The following is a 12,544-nucleotide window of genomic DNA, read 5'->3' on the forward strand; positions in this document are numbered from 1 at the left end:
ATGTGCCAAAATGTAGGACCTCGTACACCAATCTGGAAACAGCAGAACCACGTGTCAGTCTGTTATGCCTCTTCTCTGCCTTGTGGTTGTCATGTGAAGCGAAGTAAGGTAAATGTGGGACAGAGTATAACCATTGCAGCAGTGCTGACAGCAATACCTATGAAGTATACCCACTAGTGTTTTAGTTCAGACCAGAAGTGGATTTTTGATGCAAATCTCCTGATCATCTGTATTGCCTGTGTTTCACTGTTGTATCAGGGGCTGATTTTGGAGCGCAGGGACTACATTCTGTTGAGTGAAACCAAACTGGAAATTGTTCTCCAGAAGTACATCCAGAGCGCTCAGACCTCAACAGGCATTCAGTCCAGGGGACCCCAATGCAGGTGGTTTTAACTGAAAAAACGTGGAATATGCATAGTGTGCATGTCAGATCCTGAGCATCAACTGTTTGTGTGGAGCACCTGCTCTACAGATTCTTGGTCTACTTGACCTGACCATGCAGATGTAACCTTACCTGAGTTTTAAGAGGAGCTGAGAGGACTGAAAATCAGGCTCCTAATTTTTTCTTTTGTCTCTCCCTTATACGAAATGGACTGAATTAAATTATAGGCTATGATTATAGACTGTGGTCATTAGTGAATCAGTGCTTATATAGTATCACTGCAAGGGACATGTCATTGCTGTAAATGTACTGATAATGGTGAGGAAAAGTTGTTATTTTATTGTATAGTTTCTGAAATATTTCACAACTTACATAACTGGTAAACATTTCAATAGTTGCTGAAAATGTGGCCACTTCTGGAGTGGAATATGTCAGCTGAGTCAGCACACAAAATTACAAAATAACTACAGGAAGAGGGGAAGAAAAGGGGAATTGCATAAAGAATCCCATGCCCTGTGTAAAAACCAGCATATTGCAATTCAAATTGGAGTTGGACTAGCATCTGCCTCTGCTTTTATGATTAGATTCAGTGTGATTTTTAAGTACTCAGGATCATCCCAGCTACAATTCCTTGGGAAATATAGTCTGGAAATGCTCAAAGTCAGGAGACTGAGGCAAGGGCAGAAGTTCTAGAGAAAAATGGTTTCTACAGGAGAGCAAAAAGAGTACTCATAGCATCCTTCATATTTTTCCTGTCTGCATTTCTAAAATGAAAGTCATCCGAGATACTGGTTAATGTAAGGGCTTACACTGACAAGTAAATGTTAAACAGTGTTTGGAGAAAGTGGGATGTTAATTAGTTACAGAAAAATACGCTGCGTTTTCAGTTGTTCATACTAGAACTTTTTTTCTTAAGCAGAAGCAAACAGGAAGCAGAACTCTTTCAGTATCTCTGCTGATTCAGGTTTGATTCAACCAGGAAAGTAAAATCTGTAGTAAAAAAAAAAAAAAAAAAAATTAAAAACCTCTCCTTCCTTCCTGGAACGGGAAATGTAAAAATAGGAATAGTCGACTTCCAAATCCTGCTAAAAGAGGTGAAAATATCTCATTTCTTTGCCAAGAAAGGGCTCTACCTTGGTTTTGAAGAGGCAAATATAATGACCTAACCAGTTTTGGATATGAATACGCAGCATATTAAAAAAGCTTTTTCTGAGGTGACATTGAAAACACTAAAGCACACAGAGATCCTAACCACTCTGATTTTCAAGACCACTATCACAAGCTCCAAAACAGTATCAATCAGTTCAATTAATCTGTGAACTATGAACCACTATTGATCCATAAAACATAAGAGAACAGGCAGTGGAATACTTACTGACTTCTGACTGTTGGAAGTCAGCGAGCAGTATCAGTACTCCAGTTAATGTCTGCAGTTAAAATGGCTGTTATTACAGCATGTAATTTAATTTTTCTAAAATCACAGCATTTTATTAACTAGATGTCAGGTGCTGTATTTATTGAGCTCCTAATTGAAAAATACTAGTAGTATATAAAATGTTCCAGAGAGTCCTACTTTTTTTTTCCCCAGAAAATTATTTGGCTTATTATTTACAAAAGGTTGAGAACCACTTTTCTTATGGCCCAGGGTTGGGTAGGGATATAGATTCTCAGTCAGAAATTTCCTGTCCCAACTCTCTCTTTCTCTTGGTCAGCTTAAAGCCACAGTTGGAAGAATGGATGCCTTAGTTTTTCGTACGTTGAAGAGAAGCTTCATGTTCAGAAGACTCACTAATCCAAATAGGAAGCCTCAAATACTGTGCAATTCAAACCCCAGGCATCTTGAAGTGGGAGCCTCATAGTCTAAAAATCCAGCTCCACCTGCTGCAGTCATGAGCATTGCTGTGTTTGGACAACCATTCCCATTTCTCAAGATAAGGAGGCAGGAGAGGAGTTTTGAATTTTTTAGGTTTGACACGTGGTCAGCGACTTGACTAAAGAAGCGGTCACTTTTGGGGAGACTTGAACAGATGAAGCTATTTCAAAATGCTGAGGCCAACTCTCATCCCATCTAAAGCAGAGAGGTTTCTTCCAGAATACTTTCTTAGTTGCATCCAGCAGCCTGCACTCACCTCCTGCTGCGAACACAGTCTGCATGATTAGCTGGAACTGAGTCAACACCCCCAGACTAGGACACAGGATACAGGAGGATTTTATTACGAGCTGGGTTTCCTGGAGGGAAGTCCAGCTAAAGAGAAGGCTCGCATTCTCCCCAGTCTATTGTTCAGTCAAACCTGGACCCTGGCCTTTTCTGTTTATTTATTCAGACAGCCCATCTCCTTGCATACCAATCTGTATGTGTATAGTAAACACTGGAAGCTCATTGTAGTCGTAATAACACATTGCAGCTACAAGAATCCACATCTTCCTGGGTCAGCTGCTAATCTTTGTTCTTTTCTGCCCTCTTTTCCCTGCTGCCAGGCTCATGCAAGAAGGTAGGTGCAGGCAGTCTGTATCCTGTGCATGCAGACGGTCATTCCCCTGAGCACTGCTGCACACTGCAGCTGTCATCAGATGGAAAAAATACCTGTATGTCAGCAAAAATGTCTTTCTCAAGGGTAATGGAGGTGACAGAAGATTTCATTGCTTAAACTTACTAATATATAACATAGGAAGACTTCTTTTTGTTGTTAATTTTATGACCACTGTGTAGAGAAGGGGACAATATGGAATCAGATTATGGCTAGTTAGAATGGACTCCATAGACTTTGCAGTTCAGGCTGTGGCAGCAAGACAGTTTAACTCCTGTTAACCCAGTTATTTCTCTTTGCCTCCTCCGAGGAATGTGTGCCATCCTTGTGCCGTGGAGTTTTCCCCAGCAAGACATCTGCCCTCTGCAGGCCTTGGAAAACATAGATGTGAAAATAAATTCAAACACATCTGCAATTGCAGAGGAGTGATTGAAGTGCAGGGAGCACCGCTTTGCTAGCTTTAACTTAGCTAATACAGGTAAAAATAGTGGTGGAGATGACTGAGAGAAGTCATCTTTCCATGTGCTTTTCCTGTTTCTGTGGTCCGTCCAAGGTGTCCATTTTTGGCTACTGTTGGAGACAGAAAACTGAGCTCAAGTGACCCATTCTGGCCAGCAGTATGTTACACTGCCTCGTAATCAAATGCAAGCAGCTGGGGGCCCTGCTAGCCTGCCTGAGCTGAGATTTGTGCAGTCAGACAGGTTCCCCATTTCCAGTTGCTTGCAACAATTGTACAATTAGACTAAGCACGCGTCTCTCAGTGGTAGAGCTACTCATTTTTAAACAGGTTGATCATTCGTGGTGAAAATGGATCTGTCAGACAACATGTAGCTGTCCTTGCTTTTGCCTCCAACTTCCAAATTCCCCTGCCTAGGCCTGAACACCACCTCCTGCTCGCTGAGCAGCCCCATGTGCTAGGTGCAGCCTGATGCGGAGTCCCTTCCTAAGGCACGTTCCCCAGCAGCAGGTGAGCTCCACAGCCTGTTGCTCTTTGCACGTGTGCCTCCCTTGGTAGACCTCCTGGCCCGAAATGCAATGCAGTGCTAGCCCAGGCATTGCTTTACCGAGGTCTCATAAAAGCTACTTTTTTTTTCCACGGTTCAGGACTGTGCCTTTCCTTAGCCAGATGAACTTTGTGTTACAGAGGGAGGGTGTGAGGGAGGATGCCTGCCCAGGGCATGGTGCGCATGGATCCAGTGAGTGAAAATCCAGAGTAAATTACTGTTTACTTGGGATGTTTTTGTCATTTTGATTTCATGTGTTTCAGCAAGGTGTGGAAATGGTGGGGAAGGGAGAGAGGGAGAGAGGGAGGGAAGAAAAAGAGGCAGGCTGTTTTATTTGTTGAATTTTTTTCAGTTGCAAAGCCCAAGTGTTGGCCCTGTGTCTGTTCTAGTGAGTTGGCGCTACACACACACACACAAAATCTCGGATTTCCTTTATGAATGGCTGAAATTCCAGTCTTGCCTGGCAGAAGGGTAAGTTCCACATAAAGAACAGTCTTTGTGGAGAGTTTCTGAAAATAAATCAAAGGCCCAAGAGACTGAGAAAAATTCTGAGAACTGGAGATGCGTCAAACCGATTTGCTCAGCTTCATATTGGTGCAGTTAGGAAATGCCTCTCTTCCACACAAACGCAGAGCCCTGGACACAGATTCCACAGCTGGTGTTCAAACACTCGTGTTAGCTCTCTGGAGGAGAGCATGTCTGTACACACAGCAATTTGGCCACTATACAGTACTGCTCGTAAGTGATGTGAACATGTGCATATGGGATTCTCTAATTAAATACCTTTATTCTAGCAATCACAAGTTGAATTCCACAAGTGCACAGGCCCTACTGGCTTGTAAAGACTCGTCTTATGCAGAAGATTGATGCACAGCCTGCGCTTTCATTTAAACAGCACTTTTAGCATCTTGTATCCTTCCTCCTGCTGTATGGTGCCTTTGTGATACAAAGGCTCTGACTGACAACAGCAGATAAACTGGGATCAGAGGCGTCTGATATCATGGAGGAATACTCCATGAAGCTGTCCTGCGCTTTACCATCCACATAACTACCACAAATGTGCATATTCTGGGTATTTGCATCTTGCCCTGTGTATTCAAATGCAGTCCACCTTTCAAATGCCCCCGTTTGTCCACGAAGCCTTCTCAGCCTCTCTAGTTCAATCCCACAGTGTAGCCTCACTGTGTACGTCACTTCTACACCAGATGTCACTGACACTCCTGTGTCAGATAAGAGCATCTATTCAGGGAGTTTAACCGGTCAAGAAAGAGGGATAAGGTTACACAGTTATAACTCACCAATTCTGCGAGTCCCTTTCTCTGTGTAGGTAGACTCTGAATGGGTTTTCTTCTCCCACCTGATACCCCCCAGCCTTCTCCTCCACAGCACAACCCCATTGCTGGACAGACAAAATAAGATCCTTTCGCTTGCTTCTAAAGGCATCTTCCAGTTTGGCTCAACCTCAGCACTGCTACACCTGGAAGAAATGACCTGGCATTTACAGTGGGAGTCAAAAGCAGATGAGTAAATAAACAGCGAGCTGTAAACACATAGATTCAGTCTATGGCACCCAGCTGTGTTCTGTCATTCTTCCCTTTACCAAGGCAGGCAGGGTCACCCTGGGAGGTGAGGCAAAGCTGTCAGCAACTGCGCCAAATCAGCAGCATACTCCACACGACAACGAATAAGAAACCTGGTCCGAGGGGAAAAGGCATGTCTGCTCATCACCCCACCAACTGTGGGATGGCTGGGAGGGTTCACGTCTATCCCGCATTCTTTCGGAATATAAATATAGGCAGAGCCACTGCAATCACTTCTGGTGTGGCACATGATTTCTTCTTGGCTCTTGACTAAACTGCTTCTTGGGCCAGCTCAGGAAGAGAATGCTGTGTCCACACAGATTCATTGACTTTAGCTGGCTCTGAGAACCACATCAAAGTGACGGTGCTGAATGCATTTAGGCATTTTAAGGATGAAAGCTTGTTTTTTTCTCCTCACTAAAAGAGCTCTACCCTTGGCAGTGGCTTTCACCAGGCCGAAGTGCTTCTGTGCCACGGAGCATAGCACGGTCAGCCAGTGAGGTATAGGAAGCAAAAAAAAGACAGACTGAAAACCAACAGATGAATCACAGCAAGTCAGGGATGAATAAAAGCAGGCACCCTAGAAACCTGCTGTAATTAGAACAGCGTGATTTGGCATCCATTCACCAATAAGAGTCATCTAACACCTAGTGATTCACTTGTTTTGCCATAAGAAAGATGTCTTATACCACGTGCATACTCTTTTGGGTGTGCAGCTTTGAAAGACAGTATAACCCCAAGCTGTTGCCAGTAGACAGCTGACACCTGAAATATCAGACCCCTCCGCAGCTGGTAACTGAGCCGTCGATCACCTTGCCAAAATCACCGACTGCGGTGACCTCTTTACTGGCACAGCCTACAGATCCTAAATGGCCTGAAAGTGAGACCTGTGGAGCAGGCTCACGACAAGGCGGCACACGTGGCAGAGAAGGTTGCAGTGTTGCTCTTGGCCTCCCCTCATACTAAGGGCACACACTGAGGTTCTCCTGGGCTCTTCGGCGGGTATCGCTGATTCACAAAATGGTGGGTCCAATTGCCTTTTTCCAATGCCATCAACAGAACGGAGTCAGGTCAAGCTCCCGGTGGGGAGCAAGGATGGTGTCATTTTTGTAACCCAGTTCATCTTCCTGATCCGATTCGCTGTGCAGTCACATAGATATTTGGTGGCACGAGGGAGGGACAGTGCTGGGTAGAGCTAACGGCCAAAGCCAGTGTGAGAGGAAGATAGCTTGTTTCAGTGGCAATCACTGCCAATTTCAGCAAAACTATGATGTGAGAAACCGTAGTAACACAAAGACAGGCTGAGAGCTGTGGTAATAAGTAGAGAAGGATGGGCCAAGAGAGGGATGGAAAGTAAAACCTATTGCTTTCAATGTGAGAGGCGAGGCCAATGACATTTGCAGCACTGTTCTGCATAGTTATGAGTGAAGATTATATTTTTGAAAGCTGGAGGAAAAGATATCACAGTAGTTTTTACATGAACTGACTAAAGTCAGGCTGAAATATATAGCTCTGTGGATAAGTAAGGACATTGTTTGAAAGAAGACACACAGAAAGTATCTGCAAAATTTAGATGTTGCCTGGATATGAGGACGTAGAGAAAGAAAGGTCTCAGTTAAAAACAATGCCCAAATAGAAGTGTATAGGTGGGGGTTGGGGGGTGTCATTTTAGTATAGTAAACTGGAAAAGGAAGAGATAGAACTGGAGTAGACAGTACAATTATGCACTGGTAGTTCAACCGTTTTTGTGCATGTGAAATTACCTGGAGGCAAGATGAAGGAGAAGAAAAGTGAGCAAAAGAGAAAACTCTCCCTTAAGAAGCTGAAGGAGGATACGATGATGAAGTGATTAAGGAGGGAGGAGAAACTACCAGAGAGCCATCAGGGCAGAAGGACAGCCGTGTGTTTCAAAAGTGACTGATGTGTCAGAGAACATGGGAACTGCTCCAAGGACTGACTGAAAAGTGGTATTAACATAACATTCCACTCTGATGGCTAAGGTATAGAAACTAGATTGGAGAGGGTTTAGGACGGATGTATAGGATTCCAAGTAACGAATTAAAACATTTAGTTTACTGACCTTGGGGATGAAAAGCAAAAGGGAGATGGTGCGGACGGAATGCTGGAGAGGCAAATGAAGTCAGGAGTGGGATGGGAAGAATTAAAGCAGGAGGACAGAAAGAAGGGTCTGTTCTGCTTGCTTGCATCCTTTGGAAATTTGTATTATGATTTCTAGCAGAGGTCAATATAAGGAAGGCTGGTTGCCGCTGCCTTTGGCTGGCCGTGATTTGTGGTGTGACTGTGAAATATCACACACAAACACATTTTAGTTCTTTTCTTCATTTATATTTTCTCTGCCTGTGGGCTAGTTTGTTTGTCTTCTCCTCGGAGGTTTGCCACTGACGTGACAAACAGTGCTTTACAGAGGAAGAAGCTTTAGAAACACAGAAATTAGAGACGGAAAATTCCTCTGTAAAAGATCAACTAGCCCACTGTGCTTGGTAGGCCAAGGGATAAACACTAGCGTTTGTGCTTATTTAAAATACCACAAGAAGTCATCTTCTGGAGCAATTTCTCCGTCAGGCAGCAGGTCTTACAGCCAAGCCATTGTAGCAGTACTCATCCTAATCTTTTTCCCTCATTTCATCCTAGTTTCTCCTTCCTCACAATAATAATGCTCTCACTTCTGTAAACCTAAAAAGTTGTTCTCTTATGGTGCTTTCTTTTTGTAGCTTTGTGTCCTACATTCTGTGCACAGCTGTATTTAGCTCTTTCAACTCATATGACAGTGTCTCTAAATCTATCATCACTGCTACTTTAAAAAAAAAATTATTTCCTTTATGTTTGCTGAAGTCTTTTTGATGAGAAGATGCTCAGGACTGAATGCAGTATTCCAGGCCGTTTACATGACAATACCATTAACAGAGGCCTTTGTTACTGTTCCTGTTTATGAACTCTACTATCCCATTGTTTTCTTGTTTCTGTTTTTTTCCCCCCTCCTGTCATCTCACATTTCAGGCATGTCTAATTTACTGTCTGCTCTCCTGCTATTTTAGATCTCTCTCAGCGTTACAGCTTCTGAGAATCCTTCTTCCCAATGACTAGCTGTGATTTGAATTATTTTTCACCAGATGTAGTATAGCTGCATTTTTGCTTATGGAGTTACATTTTGTTTCCTGAATATAACTTGTGCTAGAGCTTTGACTTGTAAAACTAATAGTATAATGTACCCTCAACCCCACAGCTTGGAGGTGTTTCCCTTCCCTTCCCTTCCCTTCCCTTCCCTTCCCTTCCCTTCCCTTCCCTTCCCTTCCCTTCCCTTCCCTTCCCTTCCCTTCCCTTCCCTTCCCTTCCCTTCCCTTCCCTTCCCTTCCCTTCCCTTCCCCTACTCTCCCCAAGCGTGAAACCATAAAAATGAATATTAAAAGAAAGCTGAAGAAAAAAAATCAAATTTTTTGTTCTCTTTGCAGGAGTTGTTTAAGCTTCATGCCATCACTGCTATATGGAATTTTCTCACTACAGCCCCAAGAGAAAGATGAACTGCATCGTTAAATAATTTGCACAATGTCACTGGGGCCTGCCAGACTTGTTGTCTTCATTGTCTGAGCTGGGATAGGAGGTTGCTGCTCCCAGCTTATGCCCAGCTGTCTGCACCACGCTCCTTGCTAGAATCTGCAAGGTAACTTCAAGTGTAGCTACTGCCTAATCCTTTGCTGTCAAAATCATCCACTTTGGTTAAAGTCCATTTTTTCTCGCTTGCTTTTGTGCCCTGTCTCTGTGTCTCTCTGCCTCTTTCATTGGACAGCTGGAGCAAATACATGCTATCCCAGCAGATGGAATGAGAAAGAGATCTTTCGTGGACAGGATAAGAATAAACTGAAGGATGGTTCACCTGCAACCCTCAGGTGCCCAGGGAAGTGGTGAAATCACCATCCCTGGAGGTGTTCAAAAAATGTGTAGATGTGGCACTTTGGGCTATGGTTTAGCAGGCATGGTGGTGTTGCGTTGACGGTTGGACCTGATGATCTTAGAGGTATTTTCCAACCTATGATTCTATGATCTAGTTGAAGATGTCCCTACTCATTGCAGGGGGTTTGGGCTAGATGACCTCTGAAGGTCCCTTCCAACCCAAAGCATCCTATGATTCTATGAAATGATGACTCTCCTCATTGCCCTCCTCACAGACCACAGTGTGGGTCTTTTCCCAGCACTCATTTCTGGGAAGCACAGGATGCTGTTGGATCACGCAGCCAAAGCAGAGGCGATATGTTGTGGATTCATCCCATCACCAAGTGCATTATAAAGCAAACCAATCAAAGGTCACATCTGTTTGTCACAACCTTTGTGGTTTGGCTCTTCTTGAACACCAGGCTGTGTGAGAGCAGGACGCGCGTGTGCTCAGGGCTGTCTCGCTATAGAGTGTGCTACAGAGAGGATGTGTGGTGTTGAGGCAGAGTGTCAAAAACAAAATTGAGGCTGTAGCTATTTTGCACATATCCGTTCATTATATAATCATCTGTAGCAACTTTGTTGATGCTGTGAATTTGCCTGCTGTTCAGTTCTCTGAGACAATGCTGTAGACTTGAACAAGGTCGCAGAAGAGTCGATTCCTCTCACACAAAGCGCACAGCAGTCCACTTGCACCACGTATTGGCTTCGGTGCTGAGAGCCGATGTCTGTAAATCGTCCCTTGTCTGTGTAAGGCAAGGAGCTCGCTTTGGAAACCGTATTCTTCTCTTTTTGCTCTAACCAAAGCTAAAAGGGAAAAAGGAGCTATGAAAGGTCATGTTTCTCATTCATCAGTCTAGACATAACTCTTTTCTTTTCAGATCCCTTTCACTGCAACTCTGTTCCACTCAGGCAAGTTTTAGGGCAGGATTTACCTTACCCAACTTTGAAAGCCAGGTGTGTTTTGCATAATCTCAGGTAGCTAAAGTTAGGTAAAATGAATCCCACCAAAGTCTTTTGTCTCTCTCTGCTGGGCTAATGTTTCTGATTGTCTTTCTTGTCTGCCCTTGCCGTATATTAAAGCCTTCCCAGTGTCTATGCTCCTAACTACGACAGTAAGGTAACTGGGGGCCCTCACTCCCAGTGACAAGGACCCTTTCCTTTCCACAGAAGCCTCACTTCTTCCTGATGAGGAAACCAAAGAGGACCCCCTCCTTCCTCCCGCTGCGGTGGCAGGGATCCTGTCAGCTCTTTCCTCCCTCTTCTCCCAGAAGCGGGCATTCAGCCATACATGAGGATGGTCACAGTAAGCCTGTGTTGTGGCAATGACGTCCCTCGGCCGTGGTCCTGTGAACTGTGTGGGTGTGGTGAACAGCTTCCCCCTCGTAAACCTGGAGTTCCACAACTCTGCACATCCAGGTATTTGTTCCACACCTGAAAGGTGTTGTCAACTTCTGATTCATAACCATGTGAGTTAAAATCTGGGGAAAGATCCCAGCTTGTGTGCTGTTGGATTGTCTTTCGTTTGTTTTGTTTTTTTTGAAAACCTGAGAATTTCCCTCAGATGGAGCATTCCACCTGACCAGGTGTGTGAGGTCACCGTTCTCTTCACCTGCAAATTCCTTCGGATCCTTGCTCGCCCACGGAGAACAGTTCAACTACAATAAGTCACATCCTTGCTTCTGCAGTCAAGCTGCCCATAGTGGTGGTCACCGCCTGGCTATGTCACGAGCCACAGCCTGAGACCACCACTCCCACTCCTCTCCAGCCATGCTGCCTCTGAAAAATTAGTCACCGTTGGGTTGACAAACAGGTGCAGAATGCGTGACAACATTCACTTTTAATTGTCAGTGGATTAACAGATGCACTAAAATGTCATGTGCTGGATGGGTATCACCTCTTGTCATATGCCACATCAGTCTGGGACAGGAAACATGGTTTTGTATGTTTTTTGCAGTAAAGTCCTGTCTGCAAGCCCCAGGTACTGATTTCACATCCACAATAGTAAATCCTGTTTGCACGGGTAGTAGCAGCAATGGGCAGCATGTAAAGTTCACAGTACCTCAGAGAAGTCTTTGTTTTACACCTCTCCTGCAAACACACGTGTCAAGTGTTCTCATCTCAGCTTGTGATGGAGATCGACAGAACAGCTGAGAAGCGTTGGAGGATCCAGCATGGGCCGACGGGTTAATATACTGGTTCCAGAGCAGCATCGGCTTTTCTCCTTTGAAGACCAGATGCAACGAAGTCGTAAAGCTGAATTCTCTTGACAAGCAGTACCTGGAGCTACCAAGCATCAGCAGTACTGTGCACAAACTAGTTCTCGAAAGCCTTGTAAGCAGTTAGAGAAAACGATGCTATTTTATAGGCTGGGTCCGTCCCCTTCCACCACTGGGCAGCCCCGGCGCTGCGGGTCGGTGAGCGCTCTCCGAAAGCCGGGGTCACTGTCGGAGCTACACGTTCCGCGCGATTGCTCCCTCACTGCGACTGATGGCGGCTTTTTAGTCTCCCGAAAGCCCCCGAATTACACGCGGGGGGGGGGGGGGGGGGGGGGGTTCAGCAGTTTCTTTCCTCAGGCCTGCGAGGAGCCGGCGGCAGCTCCGACACCTCCCGGCCCGGCCCGGCCCGGCCGGCGGCAGCCCCGGGAGCGGCCAGGGGAGGCGGCCCGGGGGGCGGCGGCGCAGCGCCCGGCCCCGGGAGGGGCCTCCGCAGCTCCTCCATCCTTTCCCTTCCCTTTCTCTCGCTAAAGATCAGAAGAATTTGAACTTCCTGACTCTGCCGGGACGGGTCGGGGCGGGCCGGGCTTCCCCACGCCGCGGCGGGGAGGGGGAGGCCGGGGGAGGCAGCGACCGCTGCCCCCGCTCCGCCCGGCCCGGCCCGGCCCGGCCGCCTTTTGTCTCTGCTGGGAGGAGCCAGCGAGCGGCAGATGGTGAGAATAGAGGCTGGCCGGCGGCCGGGAAGCGTGAGATCCCGGCCGGTCCGTGGCGAGGCTCCGCAGAGCGCGGCGAAGGGGCTGCGGCGGCGGGGACCGGAGCGGAGCGGCGGGGACCGGAGCGTCGCGTCGCGCCCCTCGCCGCCGGCCGCCCCTCAGCCCCGGCGCGG

General features: G+C 46.1%; 1 protein-coding gene across 2 annotated transcripts in view; it reads left to right on the forward strand.

Moving 5' to 3' along the window:
* The first annotated feature begins 12,198 nt into the window (after nt 1-12,198).
* Nucleotides 12,199-12,544, forward strand: part of PRR5L (proline rich 5 like) — a 62,516-nt gene continuing 62,170 nt past the window's right edge. The window contains exon 1 of one of the 2 annotated variants that reach the window (XM_075426039.1): nt 12,199-12,371. The gene's annotated coding sequence lies outside the window, so the exon portion shown is untranslated. The other variant, XM_075426037.1, reaches the window with a different exon arrangement.

Source organism: Opisthocomus hoazin, chromosome 7 (genome assembly GCF_030867145.1).
Source record: "Opisthocomus hoazin isolate bOpiHoa1 chromosome 7, bOpiHoa1.hap1, whole genome shotgun sequence".
Taxonomy (NCBI): Eukaryota; Metazoa; Chordata; class Aves; order Opisthocomiformes; family Opisthocomidae; genus Opisthocomus; species Opisthocomus hoazin.